The 21,368-nt window shown below is 41.2% G+C and overlaps 1 protein-coding gene across 2 annotated transcripts in view; it reads right to left on the bottom strand.

Moving 5' to 3' along the window:
- Positions 1-488: 488 nt before the first annotated feature.
- LOC120023777 (heterogeneous nuclear ribonucleoprotein R-like) overlaps positions 489-21,368 on the bottom strand; it is a 37,682-nt gene continuing 16,802 nt past the window's right edge. The window contains exon 14 of one of the 2 annotated variants that reach the window (XR_005472749.1): positions 489-673. The gene's annotated coding sequence lies outside the window, so the exon portion shown is untranslated. The remainder of the gene's footprint in view (positions 674-21,368) is intronic. The other variant, XR_005472750.1, reaches the window with a different exon arrangement.

Raw genomic sequence — 21,368 nt, 5'->3', positions numbered from 1 at the left:
AGGACTAGAATACAGGGACTAGAAACACCAGGAGTATGGCAACAACACGCTGGTAGGTTGGACAAGACGAACTGACAACAGGCAGACAGAAAACACCGGTATAAATACACTGGGGATAATGGGAACAAATGAGAGACACCTGGTGGGGGGTGGAGACAAGCACAAGACAGGTGAAACAGATCAGTGTGACAGTAAGCAGTAGAATCAAATTTAAAAAACAGATACAAATACACCTTATGGAACAGCGTGGACTGTGAAGCAACACAAACATAGGCACAGACACATGATAACATGCGCACTATACACACACGTACATATGGAGTTTGTGTTGTAGATATGTGGTAGTGGATTAGGGGCCTGAGGGCACACATTTTGTGTGTTGTGAAATCTGTCATGAATGTATTGTAATGTTTTTAAAATGGTATAACTGCCTTAATTTTGCCAGACCCCAGGAAGAGTAGCTGCTACCTTGGTCAGTGTGGAGGAGGTGGTGTTGTCAATCCTCACAGCCTGTGGTCTGCCCGTCAGGAAGTCCAGGATCCAGTTGCAGAGGGTAGTATCCAGAGTAGAGGTGAATATTTTCCCTGTATTTTACAAATGTCCCCTTCCCGAGAATAAATCACTTTTCTCCCAGGTAACCCTTGTATTTCCGGCCCAAACCAGTGGTGTCATTCTATAGCATAGAAAGCATATAATTATGTCTGGATTTGATTAGAGCTTTGATCTGCATGAAATTCAAGCCTGGTGAAACCTGAACCTGATGATCCATACATTAGACATTTTATGAGCCCTACATCAAATACATTTTATGAGCCCAAGCCCAAATGAAATGATTGTGCCGTTATCCAATACATAGCTTATCATATATAGGCTATCACACATTATACACTACAAAACATAAAATACCATAGATGTAGCTAAAGTGCCTTCAGAAAGTATTCACACCCCTGGACCCTTTTCCACATTTTGGTGTGTTACAAAGTGTGATTTAAAATAGATTTGTATTTTTTTTGTCAACAATCTACACAAAATACTATGTCAAATTTGGAGAAAAATTAATTAATGAAAAATAAAACACTAATATCTTTAAAAAATAAATGTTATTGAATATTCAAAACATACAATATACTTGCAATGAAGCCGCTCAACAACTACACCATACCAGTCATCCAACAGACTCCCGTTCAGAGCGACACACAGAAGCATCCAGGGTCAATGCCCTGCTCAAGGGCATGTTGACGGATCTCCCACCAGGCCAAGAAACGTGAACCCGAACCCTATCTATAATAACGTTACCTCCTCTTTCTCCTCTATTGTTGCTTCATTCATTCCCCGCTTTCAATAGTAAAATGAAATACGTTGTGTTGTCCTTATGTTCATCATTGTAATGACATGCTTGAATAATATAGGACTTGAATAAGATGCAGACGGCTTTCACTTATCTTCGCGAATATTGAATGGTTATGGGTCTGAACAAGTAACTGCTCTAGCCTACCGCCATTGCGTGTTCTCTTTTTTTTTTTCAATCTCCCTGTGAGTTCTATTAGCTACTTGCAAGCTCTACTGTAAGAGCTTGCAAAAAAATGCCCAGCAAGCTATTCTAGTCTAGCTTTTCTGGGACTCCAAGAGCTAAGGAGCGTTTTTTAAGGAGAGAGGCCAGTAGAGCGCAGGTGCATATTCCGCAAGAAACAAAAGGTATAAGTTAGAAGCTTTTGCATAACCCATAATTTATTTGCTAAATATAAGGCTAATACTATATTGAAAGGTAACATTTTGTTACGTTACAGCCTTATTCTAAAATGGATTAAATTGTTTGTTCCCCTCATCAATCTACACACAATAACCCATAATGACAAAGCAAAAACAAGTTTTTAGAAATGTTAAAAAATAAATATCACATTTAGATAGGTATTCAGACCCTTTACTCAATACTTTGTTGAAGCACCATTTGGCAGTGATTACAGCCTCGAGTCTTGGCTATGATGCTATAGGCTTGGCACACCTGTATTTGGGGTGTTTCTGCACAGCTATTTTCAGGTCTCTCCAGAGATGTTCAATCGGGTTCAAGTCTGGCTCTGTCTGGGCTACTCAAGGAAATTCAGAGACTTGTCCCGAAGCTACTCCTGCGTTGTCTTGGCTGTGAGCTTAGGGTCGTTGTCCTGTTGGAAGGTGAACCTTCGCCCCCATCTCAGGTCTTTAGGGCTCTGGAGCAGGTTTTCATCAAGGATCTCTCTGTGCTTTGCTACATTAATCTTTACCTTGATCCTGACTAGTCTCCCAGTCCCTGCAAAACATCCCCACAGCATGATGCTGCCACCACCATGCTTCACCGTAGGGATGGTGCCAGGTTTCCTCTAGATGTGACGCTTAGCATTCAGACCAAATAGTTCCATCTTGGTTTCATCAGACCAGAGAATCTTGTTTCTCATGGTCTGAGAGTCTTTAGGTGGCTTCAGGCAAACTCAAAGTGGGCTGTCAAGTTCCTTTTACTGAGGAGTGGTTTCCGTCTGGCCACTCTACCATAAAGGCCTGTTTGGTGGAGTGCTGCAGAAATGGTTGTCCTTCTGGAAGGTTCTCCCATCTCCACAGAGGAACTCTGGAGCTCTGTCAGAGTGACCATCGTATTCTTGCCCACCTCCCTGACCATAGCCCTTCACCCCCAATTGCTCAGTTTGGCCGGGAGGCCAGCTCTTAGAAGAGTTTTGGTGGTTCCAAACTTCTTCCATTTAAGAATGATGGAGGTCATTGTGTTCTTGGGGACCTTCAATGCTGCAGAAAGGTTTTGGTAATTGTCGTGGAAATTCTTACACAGGGACACTCGAAGTCAATCTTAAATAAACCATTGTTTGTCAGCATGCTGGAGAGGTTCCAATCAACTCAATGCACCATATGTACACATGTTGACCATGAGCCCTAACGGAGCAGTCCTGTTAGTTCCCTTATATACTGGCAAGTTATATTTGCATGATTTAGCTTATTCATCATTCATAATTAATGTTTGCTTCATTCATGACTGGGTCATGCATGTGATAGACCAATAACTCATGAGGCTTCCTCTCTCTAAGCTGAGACCTTGAAACTGAGATATCCCTTTCTCTAAACAAGGTTCTGGGCGTACTGCAAAATTGCAGATACTGATAGTGAGGATTTGTTCAATCAGTCACTTGCATAAACACAGAAATTGGTTTATAGAAAAGCACAAACATAAAAATGTCCATCACATTCCATCCTCTTATCACTTGTGTGATAATAATCATTAAATTTTAATGTAAGCATTTAGATTTTAGCTTCTATATCAAAATATTATACACTCCTATAAAAAAACAGACACTTCATAATTTCAAACCCTTCATTCTGGGTTATACAATCTAATTAGTATGGTAATAATATCATCATAATAAAGGCTATACATCTATTAACAGGAGTGAATTAATCCAAAACACACACACATACACAGCATGTTAAATAACACAATTCAGACAAACTAAGAAAAAAAACACACGCTGCAGCCAATTTGGGAACGCCAACCTCCAAACAGGGATTCCAACCAAGTTCCAGGCATCCACTCTTGTTGTGGGGAATTCAAATTGAGTGCCCCCTTGACCTGCCAAAAGGTAGGCAAGAGCCTCTCTGTTTTGCAGAGCCAATTTACGCAATTCTTTTAGCATTTCCAATTTTCTCTACGTCTCTAGAGATCTCACGAATTTGGTCTAAGGCACATGCATATTCACTTTCACAGGGAAGAGAGAGAACACATGTTATAACAGTTTCACACCTACCTTGATAAGAGTGAGATTGTTGCAAGGTTAGCCCAAGCTACAATTTAGTGGCTCTCCTGACAATTTAGGGGCATAGCTCGGTCTCTAGAAGCCTCACCTTTCCAAATCATAATTATAACTATTGCTAAATTATCCAACCCAAATTTAGAATGACAGTCCTTAGTGCTTCACATTGGCTCTAACACTTTAATTGTATACTCCCCTATCATCTTGGCGATCTCACAGGCACAGGGTCAGAGAGGGCTAATCCTTAGGGAGAAATCCCAACCATCCATTAGACCCAATCTGGTGAGATGTTTTTTTTGTTTTTGTCTGCTTCAATAACACAACAGCAATACACATATATCACTCGAGGTGGGGAAAACTTCAATCCATTTGGAGTAACTGTCAACCACTACCAACATATATTTCTTCCTTTTATAGGCAGGCATGTGAAGAAAATCTATTTACATATTTACCAAAGGGCCGGGGCCCCAGGCGACTGGTAATCCATTCGGAGTAACTGTCAACCATGACCAGCATATATTTCATCCTTTTATATTCAGGCATTTGAATAAAAACAATTTGCATATTTACCAAACGGCCCCAGGGGACTGGTAATTCCCCCTTTGGACACATGACTCACATCATGATTCATGCATAAAAAACAACAACACTGCCTGTCATATCAAAATAACAAATACAATTAGAATTACAACCCTTGATGACTCCATCTTAACTTCATTGTATCCCATAAGGTAATAGTAAAATAGACTAGACAGGTGCCCCTCATTCAGGGGCAGTGTGCTCTATCTCTCTACTTCTCGTGTTCCGAATCACACATAGGACTATTAATAAATTATAAACTTATTCTAATTATTGGTTAATAGAAAAGCACAAACATAAACATTTCCATCACACAGAAATGCCTTCTTGAACATGGGAACTGTCATGTGCCTTAATAACAAACTTGCATGCCATCTGTAAATAAGAATGATTAAATTACGAGCCTAGTTGGTTAATCCACAGAAAAAGCCAGGAACCTTCCCGCTAGCCATTATTGGCTGAGATAATGAGTGGGCTGGACATGCCGAGAGATTAGTTTAGATTGTTCAGCCATACAGCCCACTTCTGTCTATTTGAGCTGCTCAGTATGTGTAGATAATCCTGTCTAATGCTGTTTTTTTTTTTTTTTATGTATCGCGTAGTAAAACTTAATAAAAAAGACTCCATTATGCAAGTATGTATCCATTTCAATAGAATGTCACTGCAACAACTGTTTCAGAGCACTCTCGTCTGAGTGTGCCAGGGTACAGAATAACTGATGAATTTACGTATGCTCAAGACCCGCTGAATATGGCCAGTGTCAGTAAACGTCGGCAAAAAAGCGTAATTAAATTGTTGCCAGGAGCCTAGTTACAGTCACCAACGCTCTGGATAACATGAAAACAGCCTAACCAGCTCTGCTAGGGCGAGTAAAATGGTCAGAGTTGGGTGGGGGCTAAAGATTAATATGATTCTTATGGCATTGCACACGGTCAGTGTGAACCAGAGTGACTTAACACAATGGGCTAAACAAGCTGTACAAACAAAACGGAAACGACACAGGACGTCTTATTTAATGAAAGGGGTTGCAGTCTGCCGTGAAGCTTTCATCCATGTATACGGGTAAGAGTCTAGCTACAGTTTCAGATATATACGTTTCTTATTTTGTCAGAAAGTTGTTCTCATTGCAAGTTAAAGCTTACTGTTAGATAGCTGATGTTAGACGGCTGGCTTACTAGCTAACATTACTGTCACGTCTGCTCCCGCTCCCGCTCCCCCTCTCTGGCGCACGAGGTCGCCAGGCTGCTCATCATTACACACACCTGTCACCATCGTTATGCGGACCAGCGCTTCATCGGACTCACCTGGACTCCATCACATCATTGATTGCTTCCCCTATATCTGTCACTTCCTCAGTCCATCCCCGTGTCTGCATTAATGTCGTTTTGTTTCTCTTGTCCAGACGCTGTTTTTGCTTTGTCTCATGACGATTTATTATTAAATCCTCACCATGCACAACTTTTATTGATCTCACATTATTTCTGTATTTTCCATAGGTACGTGTAGTCTGGCTGTCTTCCTTCAGGAATCTGTGGAGAGAATTACTGCCCCACATCTTAAGCACTAACATGCTGACCAGACCGGACACGTCGCGTTCGCGAGCGTCGCAAAATAAATTTAGAAATCCATGTTATTCAATTATTGCACCCACACTGCTCGCGCGCGCCAACGAGCGTCTGCGTTGCCAAGGGCTAAAATAGAAGTCATTCCTATTTCTGACGCAGATCGCACTGAAAGTCCTGCCTCTCCCATCTCCTCATTGGTTTATAGAAGCAGGTACCCACGTGCCATCTCATTGGTTATACCCACGTGGGTGATTGAAAGACGAACTTTGTTGCCGGTTGTCGTGGTAATACAATGAAAGTTTAGATGCGATCACCATATAAGTTCAAAGAAGAAAAAGCCTGGAAGGAGGAGAGATGACTAGAAATGATTCGGTTGACCGTTTTATGTGTGGATTAATTGGTGGAGTAGAGGACCTTGTGCATTTCAGGTAAAACAACAACTCAATGTTTATATTCCTGGACAAATTAGGTAGCAACAGCAAGCTACCTAAATAGGACAAATTAGCTAGCAAGTGCAAGCTAGCATAAATTGGAGACAAGAACACTTAAGAAAACAGACCACTAACAGGGCTGCGTTCAGTACATTTTTACGTTCTGGAACGTTCAATTGAATGGAAACCGTGCTGTACTGAACGTCCAGTTGAAAAACAGGGAGGGGTTGTGGGTTGGGGCACGCTTTCAGCATGTCCACTGCCCTTAAAATACGTCACTCATTGCTTCAAGCCACAATTTGCCACACCCACCTAACAGGAGCAAACGTACCTCAGTCTGTTCAAGAACGTACAAGAATGTTTTGGGGGAAACGTCTCATTCCACAATGTAGCAAACGTTCAAGCGAAATGAATGCACCTCTGACCATTTAAAAAATGCTTGCTATTTCCTCATAGAGGATGATGTCATCCTGCTGGCCAATCAGCAGTCTACTCGCATGAATATTTCTCACTTTAACAGTATCCCTCCAGCACTGGGGGATCAGTGGTTGCCTATGGTTAAAGAGAGCTCTATAGCGGCACCATCTAAAAACTACATTTTTTGGAGTAGTCATGGCAATTTCTCCATCTGTTTTCTCATGGACACCATTTTCCTCTTAAGTCAGGTAAATTTCTCCTGCTCATTTGTCTCCGCTTTTCTCTCTGCTTTGAAGGCCAGAGCAATTAGCCACCCAGGAGTTTGCGTGTGTGTCACACACACACAATCCTACACAGGCCTTAATTACATTAATAAGCTGCAGTTCATGATCGGGTTGGAGCCACTTGAAATTAAAACTGTCATTAAAACAATGACGAAACAACCCTGCCCATAATCACATTAGCACAAACGCTATGTTCCGCTCTTCTCACAGAGGCAGTGACTCAGATTCTCTGGTGTCTTTTGTTGGTTGGTGGGATGTGCTCTAGGCTCGTCAATATCACCAATGCTCCTTATAGGACACATCACTGCACTCTATACTCTTCTATAAACTGGTAATCTCTGTATACCCGTCGCAAGTCCCACTGGTTGATGCTTATTTATAAAACCCTCTTAGGCCTCACTCCCCCCTATCTGAGATATCTGTTGCATCCCTCATCCTCCACATACAACACCCATTCTGCCATTCACATTCTGTTAAAGGTCCCCAAAGCACACACATCCCTGGGTCGCTCGTCTTTTCAGCTCGCTGCAACTAGTGACTGGAACGAGCTGGCTGCTCTTTTTTCTGCAGTTTTCTTGAAGATCGCTCCGCAACAGCAGTGCTGTTGTTCAGCAGTAGATGATGATACGCTGTCAGCCATTGACTTGTCATTCCTATTCACCATCACTAACCACTTTCATCGAATGGACTCAAGCTAGCCACAAGTTCTGACTGAGCTCAATTGTCATGAAACGCAAAAACAGCAATGAGTTTCTCTCTCTTGGTTTTATACAAACTTAAAATAATGAGGAGCGCCCACAATGTGTTTTGTGTGGGGAAGTGCTTAGTAAGGAGTCTCTCAAAACTAACTAATTAAAATGACATACTAACCAATCATCCACAGCATGAAGGTAAACCTAGGGAGTTCTTGCAGAACAGGGCAGAATGCTTCAAGAAACAGTGTTTCGACAGTGTGTGAAAAGTAAACTAGCAAGGTATTGATGTCATTTTATAACAGGTGATATGCAGAAATAAGGGAGTACTATCTCATCTCTCATAGTAGGTGTGAGTTCCTCTTTCAAACAATCCTCTTGTACACAGCTAATAGCTAGCTAGTGTTAGCCAAAGCAAATTAGCTAGCTACTGAGCTAGTGCAACCCTTAGTAACAGTACAGATGAAGACTACATATTACTGTATAAATGACTTGGGAAAAAAGTCTAGGTTGGAACTGTTGCTATTATAATACAAGTAATAATTTTGATTCTGTAAATAAGAATTTGTTCTTAACTGACTTGCCTAGTTAAATAAAGGTTAAATAAAATAAATAAATAAGATGTAGACCATAACAGACAGACACACGGCTGATAAGATAAATCAAGAGCATGTCATATTTAGAATTGTTATTTTAACATGATAGTTGATTGTAGGTGGCTTTTGACAAAAGGCTTTCTCTGCCCCTCTAACAGGCATTCAAAGGGAACAGAGCTACCCTCAAAGCTTCATACCAGGTGAGCCTAAATATTGCCAAGGCAAAGAAGCCTCATAGTATAGGAGAGAAGCTCATCAAACCCTGCCTGAGGGATGTCGGTCTCTCTCTTTTGGGTGAGGAGGCAGCAAAAACAGTGGACTCAGTCCCACTTTCCAATGACACAGTGGGTAAAAGAATAAGAAATATGTCAGTTGACGTACAAGCATCTGTGATAGAAATGATAAAACAGCACAATAAATTCTCTCTTCAATTAGACGAGTCAGTAGATGTGGCTGGAATTCCGCAGTTGATGGTATATGCAAGATACATGTTTGATGACGATATCCAGGAGGAATTTATTTTCTGTGACCATTTACAAACAACAAGGGGAGAGGACATTTTCAGCGTGGTAGACAGTCATTTGAAAGACTTAGAAATTGACTGGGCAAATTGTGTTGGGATTTACACTGATGCTGCAAGATGCATGACTGGCTGCAACTCGGGATTCATAGCTCATGTCCGCATAGTGGGGCCCAATTTGAAGCTGACACATTGTTTCTGCGCAGGGAGTCTTTGGCCAGCAAAGCATTACAACATAACCTAGGGGCAGTTTTCAACTCAGTTGTAAAGGTAATGAATCTGATCAAGAAGAGACCTCTTCAAACAAGGCTGTTCAGAGAGTTTTGCAGGGAGATGGGAGCAGACCATGAGCACCTGCTCTTTCAATTTGAGGTTAGGTGATTGTCCAGAGGGAGGGTCCTGGAGGGCTGTGGGAACTGAGAGAGAGGAGTTTCTGGCCTATCTGAAGAAAGAGGACAGCGACCTTGCAGACCTCTTCCGTGACAAACTATGGCTGGCTATGCTGGCTTACCTGGTTGACATTTCCAGAAAGCTCAATGAGCTGAACACAAGCCTCCAGGGCAAGGAATCAACCATTTTGGAGCTTGAAGATGGCATCAGAGGATGTACTGCATGCCTGGGATTGTGGCAGTCGCAGCTGAATGCTTGAGCATATGGCATGTTCCCTGTTCTGTCAGCTCACTTGTGAAGGACATGGCTGAGCACACGGCCAGCCTGCAGAAGAATTTTGACCGGTACTTCCCTAACCCACAGATCTCAAAAACTTAAATGGGTGAGGTATCCCTTTCAAGCAGTGTCCTCATCAGACCTAGGACTAAGTCTGCCAGAAATGGAGGCCTTAGTGACACTGGAAGCAAGCAATGGCAGGCAGCAAGATGCTTTTTGAGGCAAACACACTCATACAATACTGGGATGCTAATCTATAGCATGAAGCAGTCTCCTGCCTGGCTGAGAAAGCAGTAGATGTTCTGATACAGTTTGGCACCACATACCTATGCGAGACAGTGTTCTCAACTCTGGCGTGCTTAAAAAACAAGTACAGAAACAGACTCAATACTGAGCATGACCTCACCGTTGCACTGTCAAACTGAGCCCAGAATAGACCTGCTTGTTGAAAACTTTAACCAGCCACACACCTGTCATTAGGACTGTGTGCGTTTGTTTTCTGGTCTACGTCTATTGTGATGCGATCTATCAGTTTGTTCCAGTTCAAAATATTTATTTTATTTTAACAGCAACCTACATTTTTTTCAATAATCATTTATGCAGTAAGACATACAGTAGGCCTCATCTGTACTATTACTTAGGGTTGCACTATAAACAACTGAACCTGTGTGTGTGTTCTGTTATCTGTGTGATGTGATTAATCAGTTTATTCCAGTTGAGAATGAAAATTATTTATTGTATTTTAACAGCAACAGTTCCAACCTAGACAGATAAGAGTGTTTTTAATTGGGGAAAATAAACATAAATAGCTATTTATATGGGTATTTCATTGTTATTAGTTTTATTCTATATTGCCTTTGTTTTAGGCATAAGGGCAATGAAATGTACCGATATTTACGTATAGTTCCATGTTTTCTTTCTTTTTCTGCCTGGGACCAAAGCTTAAGAAACCCTGCTCTAAAGCAAGCAGAGCAGACAGGAGTTTAATGTTACATTTTTAAGCTGTCATTTGTTCAAGGTTTTATATTTTGAAATGAGATTTGGAGGAATGAGACATGGCCACTGAATTTAGATGATCAACATCCAAATAAATGTAACTTCGCTATTCATCAAATGTCAAATGACAAGCTCAAATGGTCTCGGTCAATAAAAGCACCATCACAACTTCACCACAGCAAACACTTACGGCAAACATCTGTACCAATTTGACTTACATTTCAGTCATTTTAGTATACTCTGTCTAGTAGATACTTTTTCATATTGTAGAGGGCCAGGTAAAAGTGATACCATGAAGCTAGTACAAGCCAAGCACTTCAAAAGTGAGGTGGTCCTATTACTATACTGAACAAAAATATTAACACAACATGTAAAGTGTTGGTCCCATGTTTCATGAGCTGGAATAAAATATCCCAGAAATGTTCCATATGCACAAAAAGCTTATTTCTCTCAAATGTTGTGCACAAATTTGTTTACATTCCTGTTAGTGAGCATTTCTCCTATGCCAAGATAATCCATCCACCTGACAGGTGTGGCATATCAAGAAGCTCACTAAACAGCATGATCATTACACAGGTGCACTTTCTGCTGGGGACAATAAAAGGCCACTAAAATATGCAGTTGTCACACAACACAATGTTTAAAGTTTTGAGGGAGTGTGCAATTGGCATGCTGACAGTAGGAATGTCCACCAGAGCGGTTGCCAGATAATTTCATGTTAATTTCTCTACCATAAGCTGCCTCTAACGTCATTTTAGAGAATTTGGCACTATTTCCAACCAGCCTCACAATCGCAGACCATGTGTATGGCATCGTGTGGGCGAGCGGTTTGCTGATGTCAACGTTGTGAACAGAGTGCCACATGGTGACGGTGGGGTTACGGAATGGGCAGGCATAAGCTACAGACAACGAACACAATTGCATTTTGTCTATAGCAATTTGAATGCACAAAAATACAGTGACGAGATCCTGAGGCCCACTATATTTTTAAAGGTATCTGTAACCAACAGATGCATATCTGTATTCCCAGTCATGTGAAATCCATAGATTAGGGCCTAATGAATTTATTTCAATTGACTGATTTCCTCATATGAACTGTAACTCAGTAAAATCTTTGAAATTGTTGCATGTTATGTTTATATTTTTGTTCAGTATAGTAAGAAGCATCCTCAAAAGAAGCATCCTCTTCATTCTCAAAGGGAAGAGAGGGTCAGGGAGCGGGACGCACTGAAATGTTTTGAAAGTCGGAGTGTATGGTCTCATTATAGTCTTCAGCTAAAGGGGAGTGGTTCTCTTCCCTGCCCAGTAGCCAAGCATAGAGTCAGCATTGAAAAATTAGGAGTGTAGCATATTACTGGTGTAGTGAGATAGGAAAACTACAATGAATATGCTCATAACACTTAAGCGTTTGGCAGTGAGTTTAATGCTTACTATTATATAGAAACCGCCTGAGAGAGCAACAAAATGGCCCAATTAACAGCCTAGTTCTAAATCACAATTTTATCAAGGAGTCACTTATACAATAAAAAATGTATGGACACTTCTATTGCTTTTCTAAATGGTTACATTTTTCCTATGTGTAAATTGAACAGTTAGTGAGATGCAACTATTAATATTTTAAACAGTTTAGAGGGAAGAAAAGCTGGACCCTCCTTCCTTCTCTGCTACAAGCAAGTATTTCACTGCCCTCAAGTGGTAGCAAAAGGCAATTTATTTTGAGATGAAATCATCTCCTGACACCTATAGAATTTCCCAAAATGAAGCCATTGAACATGTGGCATGAGCCTGATTAAAAGTTTCAACCCCTTGACCCCTGATTGGGTTGGATACAATTGGTGTTCACTGAACAACACAGCTGGAATATAATCACGCAGATAACTGAAATGATTCAACAATAAATCCAGCTCAGTAACCCAGGCCATGTCTCGGTCTTGGTCTTTGCAGTCAGATCACAGTCTAGCAGTTGGTCAATAAAGGTACACTAACATAGAGGGCTGACAGATCAAAAAATCTCAAGTCATTAATATGCATCACATTACATTTCGAATTGGACTGCAAGATCTAATTGCGATTTTTGGGCGACTAATATTCCAATTGCGATAATGAATTGAGATTTTCTGACACGAGGGTGAAAACTTGATAATTCCATCAGACATGATTAAAACTACTTTCAGGTTAGAGAACATCATTTCTTAATTGAGATCATATGAATGAATACATACTGTGCTAACTGAATCCAAAACCAAATGAAACAAATATATTCCAGCACTGTTATGGGCTACATATGATAATAGATATGATTATTACGCCTACATATTAACAAACACATTTACACAATCGTGGAAAAACAGTGTGCTATAAGTAATCAGCGCAGAACATATTCATTAATTAATTACATTATGAGTTCCTATTTTACCACTGAGTTCTTAAATAGCCTAAGCTAATTATTTATTCAGGCGGCCAGCCATAGATTGAATAGGAAGCTTATGATTGTGTAATTATGTATAAGTAGGCTTAATCATTATTATATTTGAAATTATAACTCAAAGTGCATTAAAAACAACAAATATATAGCCTACCAATTACAAGGTGCAGCCTGTCCAAAACATTGCAGACTGGCAGTGGCGATTTTAGCATGAAAATCTTGGCGGGGCAAAAAATAAATAAAAGTGGGATGCATGCCAGCAAAGCCACTACACAGCACAACACTAAACAATACATTATTGCTCTATAACGGTGACAAACAGCGCCAACAAACTGTTAGGGCCTACATTAAGCTGTCCCAAAAGCAGAGTCCCAACAGCAGTCCCAACACCTTACCACTGCTACACCTGGCCAGTGGAGCCTTGTCTGCCAAGCAAAACAGTTCATTCAGCCTCATTTACTGCCTTTTAAAAGAATATGGCTGACTTGCTTAAACAAATGTGGTTTCTACTGACAATTGAGATGTACAAGCTATGGCATAAGGGGACGACAAGAGGCAATCCGTAATTTCAATTAAGACATTCATGAGCGAGCTAGGGACGGACATAGTCAATATAACTATTTGCTCAGCCCTTTTGAAATGTATAGCAACATAATTCAGAATATGGGTCGTTCTTATAGTGTTCTCCCTGTACACCAAGTCAGAACCGTAGGATTCTGAGGCTCATGAGGTAGTCACCAGGAATGCATTTCAATGAACAGGTGTGCCTTGTTAAAAGTTAATTTGTGGAATTTCTTGACAAGGTAGGGGGTTATACAGAAGATAGCCCTATTTGGTAAAATACCAAGTCCATATTATGGCGAGAACAGCTCAAATAAGCAAAGAGAAACGACAGTCCATCATTACTTTAAGACATGAAGGTCAGTCAATATGGAAAATTAAGACCTTTGAAAGTTTCTTCAAGAGCAGTTGCAAAAACCATCAAGAGCTATGATGAAACTGTGTCTCATGAGGACCGCCACAGGAAAGGAAGACCCAGAGATACCTCTGCCGCAGAGGATAAGTTCATTAGAGTTACCAGCCTCAGAAATTGCAGCCCAAATAATTGCTTCACAGAATTCAAGTAACAGACACATCTCACTATCAACTGTTCAGAGGAGCCTACGTGATTCAGGACTTCATGGTCAAATGGCTGCAAAGAAACCAACCACTACTAAAGGACACCAATAAGAAGAGACTTGCTTGGGCCAAGAAACACGAGCAATGGACATTAGATAGGCGGAAATTTGTCCTTTGGTCTGGAGTGAGAAGCAGTGTGGGTGAACGGATGATGTCTGCATGTGTATTTCCCAACGTAAAGCATGGAGGTGGTGTGATGGTGCTTTGCTGGTGACACGGTCTGTGATTTATTTCGAATTCAAGGCACACTTAACCAGCATGGCTACCACAGTATTCTGCAGCGATACGCCATCCCATCTGGTTTGGGCTTAGTGGAACTATCATTTGTTTTTCAACAGGACAATCACCCAACACACCTCCAGGCTGTGTAAGGGCTATTTTACCAAGAAGGTAAGGTGGGTGATGGAGTGCTGCATCAGATGACCTGGCCTCCACAATCTCCCAACCTCAACCAAATTGAGATGGTTTGGGATGAGGAAAAGCAGGAAACAAATGCTCCGCATATGTGGGAACTCCTTCAAGACTGTTGGATAATCATTCCCTGTGAAGCTGGTTGAGAGAATGCCAAGAGTGTGTAAAGCTGTCATCAAGGCAAAGGGTGGCTACTTTGAAGAATCTCAAATATATTTTGATTTCTTTAACACTTTGATGGTTACTACATGATTCCATACGTGTTATTTCATAGTTGTGATGTCTTCATTATTATTCTACAAATGTAGAAAATAGTAAATAATCATCTAGTTTTTCAAAAGTATCTGTAATCGGATTACAATATTTTTCCTAGTAACATAATTGATTAGTAAATAGTAACCTTTTTTTGTAAACCCTGTGTGTGATACACAGAATAAGAACAGACCAAAGTCAGACAGTTAAAAACATGTTTTATTGATGAATGACTTATGGCGTACACTCAGACTTGAAAAAATGAATAAGTCTCATCTCCTGTGGTGGAAAAAGTACCCAATTGTCATACTTGAGTAAAAGAAAAGATAACTTAATAGAAAATGACTCAAGTAAAAGCACAAGTCACCCAGTAAAATTTTACTTGAGTAAAAGTCTAAAAGTATTTGGTTTTAAATATACTTAACTATCAAAAGTAAATGTAATTGCTAAAACATAAAGCAAACGAGAAGGCACAATTTTAAAATACACTGCTCAAAAAAATAAAGGGAACACTTAAACAACACAATGTAACTCCAAGCCAATCACACTTCTGTGAAATCAAACTGTCCACTTAGGAAGCAACACTGATTGACAATAAATTTCACATGCTGTTGTGCAAATGGAATAGACAACAGGTGGAAATTATAGGCAATTAGCAAGACACCCCCAATAAAGGAGTGGTTCTGCAGGTGGTGACCACAGACCACTTCTCAGTTCCTATGCTTCCTGGCTGATGTTTTGGTCACTTTTGAATGCTGGCGGTGCTTTCACTCTAGTGGTAGCATGAGACGGAGTCTACAACCCACACAAGTGGCTCAGGTAGTGCAGCTCATCCAGGATGGCACATCAATGCGAGCTGTGGCAAGAAGGTTTGCTGTGTCTGTCAGCGTAGTGTCCAGAGCATGGAGGCGCTACCAGGAGACAGGCCAGTACATCAGGAGACGTGAAGGAGGCCGTAGGAGGGCAACAACCCAGCAGCAGGACCGCTACCTCCGCCTTTGTGCAAGGAGGAGCACTGCCAGAGCCCTGCAAAATGACCTCCAGCAGGCCACAAATGTGCATGTGTCTGCTCAAACGGTCAGAAACAGACTCCATGAGGGTGGTATGAGGGCCCGACGTCCACAGGTGGGGGTTGTGCTTACAGCCCAACACCGTGCAGGACGTTTGGCATTTGCCAGAGAACACCAAGATTGGCAAATTCGCCACTGGCGCCCTGTGCTCTTCACAGATGAAAGCAGGTTCACACTGAGCACATGAGCACATGTGACAGATGTGACAGACTGGAGACGCCGTGGAGAACGTTCTGCTGCCTGCAACATCCTCCAGCATGACCGGTTTGGCGGTGGGTCAGTCATGGTGTGGGGTGGCATTTCTTTGGGGGGCCGCACAGCCCTCCATGTGCTCGCCAGAGGTAGCCTGACTGCCATTAGGTACCGAGATGAGATCCTCAGACCCCTTGTGAGACCATATGCTGGTGCGGTTGGCCCTGGGTTCCTCCTAATGCAAGACAATGCTAGACCTCATGTGGCTGGAGTGTGTCAGCAGTTCCTGCAAGAGGAAGGCATTGATGCTATGGACTTGCCCGCCCGTTCCCCAGACCTGAATCCAATTGAGCACATCTGGGACATCATGTCTCGCTCCATCCACCAACGCCACGTTGCACCACAGACTGTCCAGGAGTTGGCGGATGCTTTAGTCCAGGTCTGGGAGGAGATCCCTCAGGAGACCATCCGCCACCTCATCAGGAGCATGCCCAGGCGTTGTAGGGAGGTCATACAGGCACGTGGAGGCCACACACACTACTGAGCCTCATTTTGACTTGTTTTAAGGACATTACATCAAAGTTGGATCAGCCTGTAGTGTGGTTTTCCACTTTAATTTTGAGTGTGACTCCAAATCCAGACCTCCATGGATTGATAAATTTGATTTCCATTGATAATTTTTGTGTGATTTTGTTGTCAGCACATTCAACTATGTAAAGAAAAAAGTATTTAATAAGAATATTTCATTCATTCAGATCTAGGATGTGTTATTTTAGTGTTCCCTTTATTTTTTTGAGCAGTGTATATTTACGGATAGCCAGGGGGGACACAGTACAACACTGACATCATTTACAAACAAATCATGTATTTAGTGAGTCCGCCAGATCAGAGGCAGTAGGTACAGTGCCTTGCAAAAGTATTCATCCCCCTTGGCGTTTTTCCTATTTTGTTGCATTACAACCTGTAATTTAAATTGATTTTTATTTGGATTTCATGTAATGGACATACACAAAATAGTCCAAATTGGTGAAGTGAAATCAAAAAAATAAACTGAAAACTGGTACGTGCATATGTACAGTTGAAGTCGGAAGTTTACATACACTTAGGTTGGAGTCATTAAAACTTGTTTTTCAACTCCTCCACAAATTTCTTGTTAACAAACTGTAGATTTGGAAAGTCGGTTAGGACATCTACTTTGTGCATGACAAGTAATTTTTCCAACAATTGTTTACAGACAGATTATTAAACTTATAATTCATTGTATCACAATTCCAGTGGGTCAGAAGTTTACATACACTAAGTTGACAGTGCCTTTAAACAGCCTGGAAAATTGCAGAAAATGATATCATGGCTTTAAAAGCTTCTGATAAATGATGTCAATTAGCCCGAGTCAATTGGAGGTGTACCTGTTGATGTATTTCAAGGTCGACCTTCAAACTCAGTGCCTCTTTAGTTGACATCATGAGAAAATCTAAAGAAATTAGCCAAGACCTCAGAAAATGTTTTGCAGACCTCCACAAGTCTGGTTCATCCTTGGGAGCAATTTCCAAACGCCTGAAGGTTCCACGTTCATCTGTACAAACAATAGTACGCAAGTATGAACACCATGGGTCCACGCAGTCGTCATACCGCTCAGCAAGGAGACGCGTTCTGTCTCCTAGAGATGAACGTACTTTGGTGCGAAAAGTGCAAATCAATCCCAGAACAACAGCAAAGGACATGGTGAAGATGCTGGAGGAAACAGGTACAAAAGTATCTATATCCACAGTAAAACGAGTCCTATATCGACAAAACGTGAAAGGCCGCTCAGCAAGGAAGAAACCACTGCTCCAAAACCGCCATAAAAAAAACAGATCACGGTTTGCAACTGCACATGGGAACAAAGATCGTACTTTTTGTAGGAATGTCCTCTGGTCTGATGAAACAAAAATAGAACTGTTTGGCCATAATGACCATCGTTATGTTTGGAGGAAAAAGGGTGATGCTTGCAAGCCGAAGAACACCATCCCAACCGTGAAGCACGGGGGTGGCAGCATCATGTTGTGGGGGTGCTTTGCTGCAGGAGGGACTGGTGCACTTCACAAAATAGATGGCTTCATGAGGCAGGAAAATTATGTGGCTATATTGAAGCAACATCTCAAGACATCAGTCAGGAAGTTAAAGCTTGGTCTCCAAATGGGTCTTCCAAATGGACAACGACCCCAAGCATACTTCCAAAGTTGTGGCAAAATGGCTTAAGGACAACAAAGTCAAGGTATTGGAGTGGCCATCACAAAGCCCTGATCTCAATCGTATAGAAAATTTGTGGGCAGAACTGAAAAAGTGTGTGCGAGCAAGGAGGGCTATAAACCTGACTCAGTTACACCAGCTCTGTCAGGAGGAATGGGCCAAAATTCACCCAACTTATTGTAGGAAGCTTGTGGAAGGCTACCAGAAACATTTAACCAAAGTTAAACAATTTAAAGGCAATGCTACCAAATACTAATTGATTGTATGTAAACTTCTGGCCCACTGGGAATGTGATGAAAGAAATAAAAGCTGAAATAAATCATTCTCTCTACTATTATTCTGACATTTCACATTCTTAAAATAAAGTGGTGATCCTAACTGACCTAAGACAGGGAATTTTTACTAGGATTAAATGTCAGGAATTGTGAAAAACTGAGTTTAAATGTATTTGGCTAAGGTGTATGTAAACTTCCGACTTCAAGTATATTTAACCCCTTTGCTATGAAGACCCTAAACAAGATCTGGTGCAACCAATTACCTTCAGAAGTCACATAATTAGTTAGATTGCACACAGGGGGACTTCAATTACGTGTCACATGATCTAAGTATATATACACCTGTTCTGAAAGGCCCCAGAGTCTGCAACACCACTAAGCAAGGGGCACCACCAAGCAAGCGGCACCATGAAGATCAAGGAACTCTCCAAACAGGTCATGGACAAAGTTGTGGAGAAGTACAGATCAGGGTTGGGTTAGAAAAATATATCTGAAACTTTGAACATCCCACAGAGCACCATTAAATCCATTATTAAAAAATTGAAATAATATGGCACCACAACCAACCTGCCAAGAGAGGGCCGCACACCAAAACTCACGGACCAGGCAAGGAGGGCATTAATCAGAGAGGCAACAAAGAGTCCAAAGATAATCCTGAAGGAGCTGCAAAGCTCCACAGTGGAGATTGGAGTATCTGTCCATAGGACCACTTTAAGCCGTACACTCCACAGAGCTGGGCTTTACAGAAGAGTGGCAGAAAAAAGCCATTGCTTAAAGAAGAAAATAAGCTAACACATTTGGTGTTCGCCAAAAGGCATGTGGGAGACTACCCAAACATATGGAAGAAGGATTTGAGATTGAGATTTTTGAGATTTTTGGCCATCAACGAAAACGCTATGTCTGGCGCAAACCCAACACCTCTCATCACCCGAGAACACCATTCCCACAGTGAAGCATGGTGGTGGCAGCATCATGTTGTGGGAATGTTTTTCATCAGCAAGGACTGGGAAACTGGTCCGAATTGAAGGAATGATGGATGGCGCTAAATACAGGGAAATTCTTGAGGGAAACCGGTTTCATTCTTCCAGAGATTTGAGACTGGGACAGAGGTTCACCTTCTAGCAGGACAATGACCTTAAGCATACTGCTAAAGCAACACTCGAGTGGTTTAAGGGGAAACATTTAAATGTCTTGGAACGGCCTAGTCAAAGCACAAACTTCAATTCAATTGAGAATCTGTGGTATGACTTAAAGATTGCTGTACACCAGCGGAACCCATCCAACTTGAAGGAGCTGGAGCAGTATTGCCTTGAAGAATGGGCAAAAATCCCAGTGGCTAGATGTGCCAAGCTTATAGAGACATACAGCAAGAGACTTGCAGCTGTAATTGCTGCAAAAAGTGGCTCTACAATGTATTGACTTTGGGGGGGTGAATAATTATGCATGCTCAAGTTCTGTTTTTTTGTCTTATTTCTTGTTTGGTTCAAAATAAAAAATATTTTGCAACTTCAAAGAGGTAGGCATGTTGTGTGCCCAGCCAGAGCCCGGACATTAACATCTCTGGAGAGACCTGAAAATAGCTGTGCAGCGTGTCATGGAAATTCAGTACTGAGAGAGACTTGGTCATTTCTTCAAACAATCATCTTTATTAATATTGATTAATTATTGCAATAATGAAACCGTCACCCCAACAGTCTTGTTCTGACTGTTAGGCTGAGAGCCTAACTGAAAATGAAAAAAAAAACAGATATTATATAGGACCTACAAATGCTTTGTCACAATGGTTCCATCTCCCATAAGCCACCTAGGTTATCTACACAGGATGGTGTTTTACCCCCAACCTGGCTTAGTTTCCCAGATGCCAGGAAGATGAGACAATGAGGCATTGTTCTAAACTCTTCTTGGCTATCACTCTCTCGGGTCACACACACCACATCTTGTCTATAGAATGGCAGCTTTTAGGTTTTTATCACCAACATCAATCATTTGTCAGTTTCAAGCTATCTCTAGTAAAAACCTCTAGTACCTCTATCTCTAGTAAAAAAAAAAAACTCTATCTCTAGTAAAAAAATAATTTTTACATATCCAACAAATAAGGTGAATACATCATTTTTCCCCATCCAACCTGATAGAGCTTGAGAGAATCTGCAGAGAGGAATCGAAGAAACTTCCCCAAATACAGGTGTGCCAAGCTTGTAGCGTCATACCCATGCTTCAACAAAGTACTGAGTAAAGGGTCTGAATACTTATGTAAATGTGATTTCAGTGAAAAAAGAAATTTTGCAAGCAATTCTAAAAACCTGTTTTTGCTTTGTCATTATGAGGTATTGTGTGTAAATCGATGAGGGGGAAAAAACGATTTAATACATTTAACAATAAAGCTGTAATGTAACACAATGTGGAAAAAGTCAAGGGGTCTGAATACTTTCCGAATGCACTGTAAATTAAACAGTGTAATGTTTGAATTCAGTCTTGTGTCAGGTGAACTGTTTTGTCCTCAACTTGGGTCTTATAAAGTGCATTTGACATTTGCTGTACTTTTTGCTGCATTTGTTGATAACGAAATCTTAAATAGTCTGGATCCATTACTTACATAAGAATATTCCTGGAAAATGTGGGTTAGGTGCAACATAAGGGTTTGAATGAGAGGACTAACTGGTGTTCAGGTTTTTTGTAGCTCTCCTAGCTGTGCTGTTGAGGAACTAGGCCAAGCACACTTGTAGTTGTTTCGTTTGGAAGACAACCCTGCATCCCAGCCATCACACAATTACTGTTGTTGTTTACGCAATCCAAAAACAGCACAT

Source organism: Salvelinus namaycush, chromosome 28, assembly GCF_016432855.1.
Source record: "Salvelinus namaycush isolate Seneca chromosome 28, SaNama_1.0, whole genome shotgun sequence".
NCBI classification, from domain to species: domain Eukaryota; kingdom Metazoa; phylum Chordata; class Actinopteri; order Salmoniformes; family Salmonidae; genus Salvelinus; species Salvelinus namaycush.
Note: the sequence above shows the minus strand (reverse complement) of the source record. Positions and strands in the feature narration are given on the sequence as shown.